This window comes from Mastomys coucha, unplaced genomic scaffold, assembly GCF_008632895.1.
Source record: "Mastomys coucha isolate ucsf_1 unplaced genomic scaffold, UCSF_Mcou_1 pScaffold22, whole genome shotgun sequence".
In the NCBI taxonomy this organism is placed as follows: Eukaryota; Metazoa; Chordata; class Mammalia; order Rodentia; family Muridae; genus Mastomys; species Mastomys coucha.
This window is the reverse complement of record NW_022196905.1, coordinates 37045007-37056453: the sequence shown is the minus strand read 5'-3', so window position 1 is coordinate 37056453 and position 11447 is coordinate 37045007. Positions and strand designations below refer to the sequence as shown.

At 43.2% G+C, this 11447-nt stretch overlaps 1 pseudogene; it reads left to right on the top strand.

Annotated features, from left to right (window-relative positions):
* The first annotated feature begins 1183 nt into the window (after positions 1-1183).
* LOC116104521 overlaps positions 1184-11447 on the top strand; it is a 19770-nt pseudogene continuing 9506 nt past the window's right edge.

The following is an 11447-nucleotide window of genomic DNA, read 5'->3' as shown; positions in this document are numbered from 1 at the left end:
CAACCCAATATGACACATAAGCTACAATAAGACCAAGCATGTACATAGTCTCACATCTAGGATGGACAGGGCCACCCCATAGGAGGAAAAGGTGTCCACAAGCATGCAAAAGAGGCAGAGACAGTCCCTGCTCCCACTGTTAGGAATCCCACAAGAACACCAAGCTACACAGCCGTAACGTGCAGAGGGTCTAGGTCAGATTGCTACAGGCTCCCTGATCTCTGCCATTCCCCACAAGTCCTGGGAAAACAAATCATTCTTAAGAGTAAGCCACAAGCCCAGCAGTAAATGGCATCTTTGAAGGTTCTTTATCTTATAATGTGAAACCAAAGCACTATATATATATATATATATATATATATATATATATATAGTGCTTTGGTCCTTTGAGTATACATTATGGCCTCCAGTTTGAGGGCTTTTATGGGATTTCTGAGTAGGGGAATGTCTGTCTGTCTCTACGTCTATTTTCCTTTCTTATGCTTTTGGGAAGGGGGTTGATCTTTTTCTTGTTTGGTTGTTTTGTCATATTCCAATTTGCTTGGTTTTTTTTTTTTTTTTGATTTATCTCATTTTATTCTATTCCTTAGATACCTGTTTTCTAGCAAGAGTCAGAAAGGGTGTGGTTATGGATGGAGGTGGGAGGAACCAGGAGGAAGAGGGGAGGGGAAACTGTAACCAGAATATGTTGTAGGAAAAGGGTATTTTCAATAAAAGAAAAATGAGCTGGGCAGTGGTGGCGCACACCTTTAATCCCAGCCCTTGGGAGGGAGAGACAGGTAGATTTCTGAGCTCAAGGCCAGCCTGGTCTACAGAGTGAGCTCCAGGACAGCCAGGGCTATACAGAGAAACCCTGTCTTGAAAATAAGTGGACTCAGAATTTTATGCACTGTAAGCAATGCTTGAACAGCAAGCATTTCATGGTATCCATTTGGTCCATCTGGTGTCTAGGAGTTTCTGCTTCCTCGTGCTTGGCTCCCTTCCTACAGCCTGCTTGCTCATCTTTTCAGTCTCTGCGCTTGTACTTTGAAACATCTAGGGATGCCTGGATTTCAGTGAACAGAGGGTGTGTCAGGACTTGATTCTGCCTCCTGGTCAAGTCATGAAAGAATTATGTGACTCAGTTTCCCAGTAGGATTCTGAGCATCTCCTTTATGTTTTTATGGTAAGGGTAAAGAACTATATGTGGAGTGAAGCTGAGAATCGCTTTGTCATCCCTGCTGGCTCTCGCGGAATTGAACTGTGTGAGCGGAAAGTGAGGCCCATTTTGCAGGAGAGTGTTGGTAGTTAGTGGTGGCTAGTGGTTGGTGGTTAGCTCTGCTGACCTGTTTGTTACATTAGGGGACAGGAAGTCTGGAGAGTGGAACCATTATGTACCATGGAGGGCCTACAGCCCAGTCTCTACAGTGATTCTTTCAAGATTTGCCTGGTTTCCTTTTTCTGTCTCTTCAAAACACACTACAGGGGCTTAGTGAACATACAAAGAAACCACTCTGCCTGTTCTGTGCTCCCCAAGCTGCCTTATTGAGTCATTGGCTTAATCCTCAATTCAGGGACAACAATTGACTAGCAATGTCCCCATACTTGAGCAGACCATGTACTTAACACCACGGCAAATCCCCTACTGTGACTTCACCTTCCAAGGGAAACCAGCTTTTACTAATTTGGCAAACATAAAAGCGGTAAGGGAAGCAAACCCTGTCCAAACTCATACATACTTGAATGTATTTGAAAAAGTTGAACCTTGATCAAGAACTTGACCACCTATTTGTTGTTTTGGGGCCTTGGTCAAATTCCTTATTCCCTCCCCACATCACCTCAAGCATCATGCTCTCATTTGTAAAATGGAGAAATAACCAAGCTTACCTTAAAAGGGTGTGGTAAGGATTATTAATTCTTTATAAAGTGCTTGGAGCAGAGGCTGGCATACAGTACAAGCTTACTAAATGTCAGCCTTAAACAAGACGAAACAAAATATGCTGTGGTTCTATCTGCTTTGAAAGTTTATATTTTATCCACTGATCCCTGCTGCCGTACTAGGGCCCAGGGAATTAAATTCATACTTGGAAATGCCAGGCAGAATAGAAGACTGTAAGGCATCTAAAAGCGCAGCCCAGTTAAAAAGCACACCCAGTCCCTCACATACACACACACGCACAGCTACTTTTAATAGCTGGTAAGAGCCAGAGAAAATCCAATTACAGATGAATCAATCGATTAAAAAGAAAGGGGATAGAATAAAGGGAGGAATGTTGGAGAGACACAGAGCTAAATTACAGCCAGATAATAGAATTAAGAGTCTGTAGAACAAACTGGGAGAAACCAGGGGCTTGGGGCTGTGGCTCATTCACAGCTCTGGAAGTGAGTGGATCAGAAAGAGTTGGAATCCTGTTTGGCCGATGATATTTTTCAGGGAAATGAATGGCTACGTGCAGCCTCCAAAAGGAGAGAATTATTTTTAGGGTTAAATAGATGCTCCCAGGGAAGGATAAAAGAAAATGACCCACACCCTGCTTTGCAAAGGTGTAGCCTTGCTTCCTCATTGACTATTTCCTAAGAAATCATGTTTTGGCTCTCAAAACAACAAAGCACAAACAAACAAAATAGAAAACTATGTTACTCTTAAGTAGAGTTTCTCTCTTGTATGCAAACATCAAAAATAAAAGCCATGCACTTTTAATTTTCTATTTTGGGGGCAAAGGGGGTGCTGAGAGAAAGGTTGGGTTGTTAATCCAGTGACAACCTCTACAGCTGTGTATATTATCAGTAGGTTCTAGAATAACATCCATTCCTATGTATTTATGGGAAGGTGTCCTTAACTAGGCCGCTTAAAGAGCCAGCGGATCTATAAATAAAGTAAGGCTGTGCAGTGAGGAAGGCTGTCTCTCTCCCAGCCCTTCTATGCAGCTGTCATCTTTGTGCCTGGTTTTCCCTGCTCCATTGTCAAGACCCCTGCACTGGAGGCTGGGTGGCATGTGGGAGAAGGGCACACCATCTTCCTGAAGGCATCTGGGGACAAGACTCCATTATGGAGACTGTGCTTCTCCATGGTTGTGTGCTGGACTCGGTGGGCCTTGAGGCTTACACTCAGACTAGGCCCTCACAGGTGACTTGCCTGGGGTCACCTCCTGGGAGACAGCTGCACCAGGCTGGGCTTAGGCTGGCCTGGGCTGACAGATGGTAGTGTTATGAAGTGAGTCGGGGGTGGAACATAAGGATAACTAAATAACCCTGAATCTGTAAGATTAAACAAGCCAGGGCTGCAGATAATAATGGGAATGTTTTGCAAAGCTCGGGCTTTAGAAAGCAGCCTACAAATACTTCCACCAGGCTACTCTCTGTGGTTAGGCACGAAGGATCCCAATTACCCTTGTAAGTATTTTCCTGTGCATGTGGGTGGGAAATTAAATATAAGTTATAGAAAATAATAAAATGGAGAACAACATTAAAATAACTAATATAATATTAAAAGTTAATCTTTTAGTTATTGAGGATGTGGCAAAAGTCTGTCTTTGTATTAGTTGTCACTTTTGGATTTTTGTGAGGCTCTTGTCTTGAAAAATAAAAGCCCTAAAAATAGGGTCTCTGAACCGACAACGGCAGTGTCTCCTGTTTATCAAATAAACCTCAGTGCCACAAACCATTGAAACAGGACCTGTGGAGCACTGGTACTCGAGATGCCCTGGTAGCTCCTGGCTGTATCCTATTTTAGAAACTCTGACCAGTATTGTAGGTTCTTAGACCTGGAAGCTGTGGGTTGACTTACATCTCTCAAAATTCTGGTGAAGTAGGGTCTTGTAGCAAGGCCTGAAATCCTGCCTATGTAGAAGGCTGGATCGGGAAGATTGCAGATTCAAAGCCAGCCTAGGCATTTTAGTGTGCTCCTATTTAAAATAAATGGCCTAAAGAAGAAAGGAGATATAACTCAGTGGGAGAGTACTTGCCTACCATACATTTGTCTAGCTCTTCAGCACTATGCACGCACACACACACACACACACACACACACCAACACAAAGACTCTAGTACTAGAAAAAAATAATGGTTGATGATAGGTTGATGTCCTAATCCCTTTGCTAATGGATGTGAATTTATTTGAAAAATACAGAAGAACCAGTTAAAAGAAATCATTAGGGCTGTCCCTAATTCAATATGACTATGTCTATATCAAAAGGACACCTTTAGACTTACAGTCAGACAAGAAGTATGCCTTGCGAAGATGCCTTCAGGGATAGAGGTGATACAGAAAGAGTGTTAGGAATGCTCCTGATGTGTGATAACAAGGGATACTGGGCAAGAGACAAAGGCTGCATTCTCTCATGCTGGCCACTGTCTTGACCTCTGACAGTGGACCTCCAAAATAGCAAGAAAATACATTTCTATCATATCAGCTACCCACTCTGTAATACTCTATTGTAGAAGCCCCAGTTAACTAATACAACTAAATATTTCTAAGGACAAACCAGATGCCTGTATTCCCACTAGGACCCACAGACATGACGATGACCAGTCTGAGTTTCCTGAATGCTCCTTGGGTGAATGTAAGTTAAGCTTTTGGGAACCAGTGCCCTCGCTGATGCTATCATCTAGGGTTCAGCCTTTTAGTGTCTATTCTGAAAGTGGAGCCTTTGAGCCACCTGTATGTTTGGAAATATCCAGTACTAAGACTGTGACTTCATGGGCAAGCACTATCCATCTGGGAAGCTGCAAGACTGTTTAGGGAGATCCTTAAGTAAATGGATAATTCTCTGTACTTTTACCCATTAAAAGAGGAGAAAACCAAGAGATGAAAGGACCCAGGCAAAGATGTCGTTTGGGGTGGACTCTGGATCTGAATTCAAGCAGATGTCAGAATCTATCTTTTGGGCTACTGATAGCAATTGATGAACAGCACAGAAAGTTTTCAAGTTATGTTCACAAGACTAGCCCAGCAATGGCTGACAGAATCTCTAAGTCTTGCTGTTGTTTTCTTGCTTGGCTAATGGGATTGAGGTAGAGATATGAGGCCATGGATATATACCATATATCCAGAACAGGGATGAACATAAACTTGATTTTTGTGTCAGGGTATAATCCTGATGCTAGCTGCTTGGTGGCTCTGGACAAGTCTCTCCAGCTCTATGGCCCTCAATGTCCATATATGGAAAAGTGATGAGACCCTTTGCATTGCTCACCTTAGCACAGCCTGGAGGTCAGCCTGGGAAGTCTCAGGGAGGACTACCTGTCAACTACAGACGCTATGACTGTCACACTCAGTCTGAAAGACAACTGAGGCCGTCCTCAGGATAAGACTCTGCTTCCTGTCAAAAACACTCTGGCAACTGCTTCCCTAACCAGCCATTTGACTCTTTCTGTTTCTTCCAAGTGATGAGTGAAGGGTGAATGTGGACTGTGGGGAAGATAATTGGACAGGCAGGGGCCTTGCAGGAACTGTGTTCTCCGCTCCTAGAACATGCCCCACAATGAGCCTATTCTCAGGGTCAGTGGGCTCCATTTTTTGGTAGGTTGTATCTTAGTTGCATTTCCTGGGGTAGGTTAGTCCTTCCTTCCCCTCAGACTCTATCCACGGCTACTAATGGGCTGGCTCTTTCTCACTCACTCAAGAGCATTCAAAAGCTCCAATTCCAAATGATTCCTGCTCCTAATTTTCTTATCAGCTTCTGAAGCTCTTGTGGATCTAACATTCCCTTGGATTTCTCTGTGTCCCAGACACTGTGGGCACTAGAATATTGTATGATTGACTGGGTCAAGACAAAGCATTCAAGGAATTACATCTAGTTCACATTGGTTCTCAATGAGACTGTCTCTGCAGGTTGACTTCACAGCCTTCTTTTCCTCTCTGAAGAGTGATGGAGAGTTCTTTGATGTACAATCATTGGGAAGTCACAGCCTCCTGACACTGTGTATTCATCTGTAAAATGAGGCCAACACTAAGGATATGGGGTAATAATGATGTGCAGTTACTATTCCCCAGATGCTCTGCCAAGGGCTTCCCTTGTTCTGGTTTTTGCCACGGTAAGGAGGTGAATACTGTTACTTAATACTGTTAGTATGCGTTTATGAGATGATGAAAGTGAAGAGTTGAGAACTTAACCATGTACCACGTACAGAGGTCTTACATATGTCAAATTCACACTGTTTGGCTCCAGAGTCGACATTCTCCTGCTGCATTCTTATCTTGTCTCACTGAGTTGCCCTTTGTGTCAACTTAGGTCTATGAGTAGACATAGCTGCTCAAATGAATACAAGGAGGAAGAGGAAAAGAAAGGAAAGAGGAGGAGCAGGAAGAGAGAAGAGAAGGAAGAAGGTGCAGAAGGAAATAGACAATGTGGAAGAAGGGGAGAGGAGGAGGGCAGATGACAGAAAGGAGCCAGAAGAAGAAAGAAGAGGCAAGGCATAACAATGGAATCCTTCTTTGGTCAACAAGTCTGAAATTTCTCATATAATCTTAACTGTTTTCTTCATCCACTAACCTTAAAGTATAAGTTTTCCGTATTCAGGAACAAGAAGACCTGGCTGCTAAGAAAATGAAGAGTGGTTAGTTTTCCAGCAAAGAAATAATTGTATGCTTATCATCTACTAAGTATTGGTTGTATGAATATATGCATTTATCCACAGAAAATGAAAATATATCTATTTATTCACCTAATTACCTGTCAATGATCATCTATCAACATTCTAAAAGAAAGATGGGTAAAGGCAGACAGACAGGAGGAGGAGAAAAGGGAGAGGGGAGAAAGAGAATGGGGGAGAAGAAATTGAATATCGACGGGGAAAGAGGGAGAAAAATGAGGGGGCAGAGGAAGAGAGAGAGAGAGAGAGAGAGAGAGAGAGAGAGAGAATGTATGATTGCACACAGGACAAAGGTTTGTGAGTACTAATTTCACAGGTGAAGAAAGGAGTCAGAGAGTTGGTGCTGATCTCAGGTTGGTTAGTCCTAACTTACAGCATCTTACATTTCCAGTTGCTGTAATAAGTTCTTATGGCTATGTACTTCACGATTACTGAGCTCTCAGGATGTTTTAGGGATGAAAGGTCCAAACAGTGTGGTGTTTGGCTTCATCAAAACTTTCTTGACTTTGGAAGAAGACAAGGAAAAGCCATATGGAGAACAGACCAAGTACATGGGGTCACCTTACTTTACAAACCCTAGTCACCAATTTCACACTGTCAGTATTACTCCTATCACAGGGCTCAGTACTAATGCCTTAATAATGTCCTATGGGACTCCAATTTTAAGAGATCCCACCACCTTCACATTACCACAGTAGGGACCAAACTTACAGTACATGTGTCTTTGGAGAACAAAGTACATCCAGACCACTGCAGAGTTTTAGTTTTTGAGAAGATATAAAGAAGACACTAAGTCCAGTGCCTAACACATAATAGTTATTTAAGAATAGTGGCAAGGGCCTAGGAAGATGGCTAAGTGTTTAAAGTGCTTGCTATGTAGGTATGACAACTGGAGCTCATAATCCAAGTAAATGCCATGTAGGCATGGCAGCCTGCCTCTATTCCCAGCCTTGGAAACCAAAGTCAGGAGCTCAAGAGCAAGCTATCTCACAGGACTAGCCATGTAGTCATGTTCTGGGTCTGATTGAGAGACTCTGCCTCAACGAATAAGGAATGTTTGTAAGGGTGATTAAGGATGATTATCAGTGTCAAATCCAGCCCCCCCACATGAATACCCATATATGTGTACCTACACACATGAAAATGTATACACACAAGAGTACGCACATGTGCACTTGCATTTGCACACACACACACACACACACACACACACACACACACACACACACACAAACACCCTGAAAAATGGAAAAATATCAAAGAAAGGGAATGTTTGCCTTGTTTATTTTTTAACATATAGCTGATAAGCAAGGAAGCTGTGGCTCAGAGGGGTTCAACCAGTTGCCTGTGGTTGCAGAACTGAGAATAGTACAACAGAGACCCAGCATGAACCTATCCTTGGCCCATCATCACTGAGACACTTTTTGTGCCATCAACTCTGATTTGGGGTAGGGGTGGGGAAACAAAATATAAAATTTCGTTCATTTTTCCAAGATGATCTAGGTCTGTATTTGTCCATGACCAACCCTGCCTCTGCTTCTTCCCCCCTTTCCTTTTGCTTTACGTCTAAGCAACTAAGGTCATTAATAAGAGAGCATCATGTAGTCTTTGTTTTAGCCTTGTCTTAACTCACCGAGTTTTAAGTTAGCACGTGAGAAGCCAGAAGTGATTGTCTTAGACCCAAGTCTTTCTCAAGCTCCAGACTAATGAATCCTCCTATTTGTTGTGACTCACACCCCATTGGCCTCCTTCCACCCCAGGTCAATTGAGTTAAGACTCACTCTGAATTCTGACACTTTCCAAAGAGGTCACATTACAAAACAGTCTAGGATAGAGACCTTTGGTGAATTCTAGGATAGAGATTCCAAACAATGGTGACATAGTAACTGAGTTCATTAGAACTCTAGGTATTAGAAAGGGGAGGCTGATAGAAATATGGCTCCATAGCAAAACCCTTAAGTGCAGAATGAGCATGTACCAGTTCCCTTGTCTGTCAGGCCCTTAGAAATCCCAGGGACCCCTCATGCTGTATCATCTCTGTGGTTTCAGGGCCAGGTTATAATTAGAAGATGGCTCATCCTGGAGGAAGGCAGAGAACAGGCCTCAGAACTGGTCCCCCTTTCTCTGGCTTGGCCTCTTTCCAGCTTACTTCATCTTCCTGTCACAGAGAGGCCTCAGATCTTTAATGACTTCCCCTTAGCCTCCATTTAACAAGAGGAAGAGCATGTTTATAGATTAAATGAAAGGTACAAGAAGCATCCCTCTTCTCCCTATCCTGGCTCCCACCTTTCTCACCCCTACTGTTCTTGGTCCCCAGAGGCTCAGCTGAGCTTTTGCTCCTCTAATCGGCTGGGTTGGGCACCTGGTTTGGATAGCTACTTACCTTGACTTCCTCTGAGCCCAGCCCTTCCTGAACTTCAGTCTGCTCCATTTCTGTAGTTGCTATTCTACTGTCCCAGCCACACCATGATCTCTTCAGGAGATGGGGCTTATTAGCATTAATAACATGGTATGGGTTCAAAACAATGACTGACATAGTTCAGTCATTCAGAAACCTACAGGTCTCATTTCATTCTACTGTGGATTCATTAGAAATGGAGGAAAGTCATTCCCTTTTCTGCAAGCAGGGTTACCTAGTCTGTGTGTTGAGATCTGAATAGTTTCTCTCTTACTTAAGGCATTTAATAGCTTTTGGGGTTCCATGGTTGGGAAGGGAAGTAAGCAGGTACTTCTCAATCCCAGTGCATTGTTTATTACATGAAGGTGCGAGCCTACTAAACCATGGCTTAAAGTACAGAGAAGCTTCCTTTAGGGTTAAAGGGGGCAGAAGCTCACCTAGTGAGTTGGTAGGATCTTCTGGGATGGGTGAAGGCATGTCTGAGGGAATGTCCAATGAGTTGCTTCAGTTCAAAAGTAGCTTCCCAGACAGAGGTGATTTCATGGTTCCTGCCATGCTTGAGTGGAGAGCCCAGAGGACTTAGAAGCCTCAGCAAAGTTTTGTGCCTGAGTAGGTGCAGAGAGAGCATAGGCATTTTTTTTTAATGCCAATTGAATGAAAAAAGGAAGGGCACAACGGCTCCTAGGTATAGTGGAGGAGGAAGTTTATTGTACATAAAAGGAAAAGCATAACCAAAGGCAGAGACATATGGGAAAGTCCAGAGTGAACATGACCCTGAGCCAGGCCATGTGAGCAGAGGGAAGAGTTGAGGGAAGGGGAGCTACTGACTGAGAGGGACAACCTGGGGCAAGACACTGGTCAAGAGAGTACAGGGTAGACAAAAGGAACAGGTAACCAAAATGGTTGGACGATATAATGAAGGGTGTCTAGGAGAAGGGTACCCTCATCCCCAAGTCTGGAGAAGTTTAGGGTAGGGGGTTGGTTATGCCAGCCATATGCTGTAACAGGTAAGGGCTGGGGGATAGTGGAGAAATTGGTATCCAGCTCTGCTTTGATATTCTCTTTCTTTCCTTCTTTCCTTCTTTCTTTCTTTCTTTCTTTCTTTCTTTCTTTCTTTCTTTCTTTCTTTCTTTCTTTCTTCCTTCTTTCTTTCCTTCCTTCCTTCCTTCCTTCCTTCCTCTCTCTCTCTCTCTTTCTTTCTTTCTTTCTTTCTTTCTTTCTTTCTTTCTTTCTTACTTTTTATTAGATATTTTCTTTATTTACATTTCAAATGATATCTCCTCTCCTAGTTACCCCTCCAAAAACATATCAAAAACAAAAAACAAACTCTGTTTCCTCCCCCCTCCCCCTGCTCACCAAACCACCCTCTCTCACTTCCTGGCCCTGGCATTCCCCTACACTGGGGCATAGAACCTTCACAGGACCAAGGGCCTCTCCTCCCATTGATGACCGACTAAGCCATCCTCTGCTACATATGCAGTTGGAGCCAAGAGTCCCACCATGTGTACTCTTTGGTTGATGGTTTAGTCCCTGGGAGTTCTGAGGGTACTAGTTAGTTCATAATGTTGTTCCTCCTAAGGGGCTGCAATACACTTCAGCTCCTTGGGTCTTTTCTCTAGCTCCTTCATTGGGGACCTTGTGCTCAGTCCAATGGATGGCTATGAGACTTTACTTCTGTATTAGTCAGGCACTGTCAGAGTTTCTCAGGAGACATCTCTATCAGCCTCCTGTCAGCCAGCACTTTCTGACATCAACAATAGTGTCTGGGTTTGATAATTGAATATGCAAACAATTCCCAGGTGGAGCAATCTATGGATTGTCCTTGTTTCAGTCTCTACTCCATATTTTGGCTCTGCAACTCCTTAGATGGGTATTTTGTTCCCCTTTCTAAGAAGGAACGAAGTATCCACACTTTGGTCTTCCTTCTTCTTGAGTTTTTTGTGGTTTGTGAATTGTATTTTGGGTATTCTGAGATTCTGGGCTAATATCCACTTATCAGAGAGTGCATGCCATGTGTGTTCTTTTGTGATTGGGTTACCTCACTCAGGATGATATTCTTCAGACCCATCCATTTCCCTAAGAATTTCATGAATTCATTGTTTTTAATAGCCGAATACTACTCCATTATGTAGATGTATCACATTTTCTGTATCCATTCCTCTGTTGAGGGACATTTGGGTTGTTTTCAGTTTCTGGCTATTATAAATAAGGCTTCTATGAACATAGTGGAGCATGTGTCCTTATTACATGTTGGAGCATCTTCTGGGTATACGCCCAGGAGTGGTATATCTAGATCCTCTGTTAGTACTATGTCCAATTTTCAGAGGAACTGCAAAACTGATTTCCAGAGTGGTTGGACGAGCTTGCAATTCTACCAGCAATGAAGGAGTGTTCCTCTTTCTTCACAGCCTCTCCAGCATCTGCTGTCACCTGAGTTTTTGATCTTAGCCATTCTGACTGGCATGAGGTGGAATCT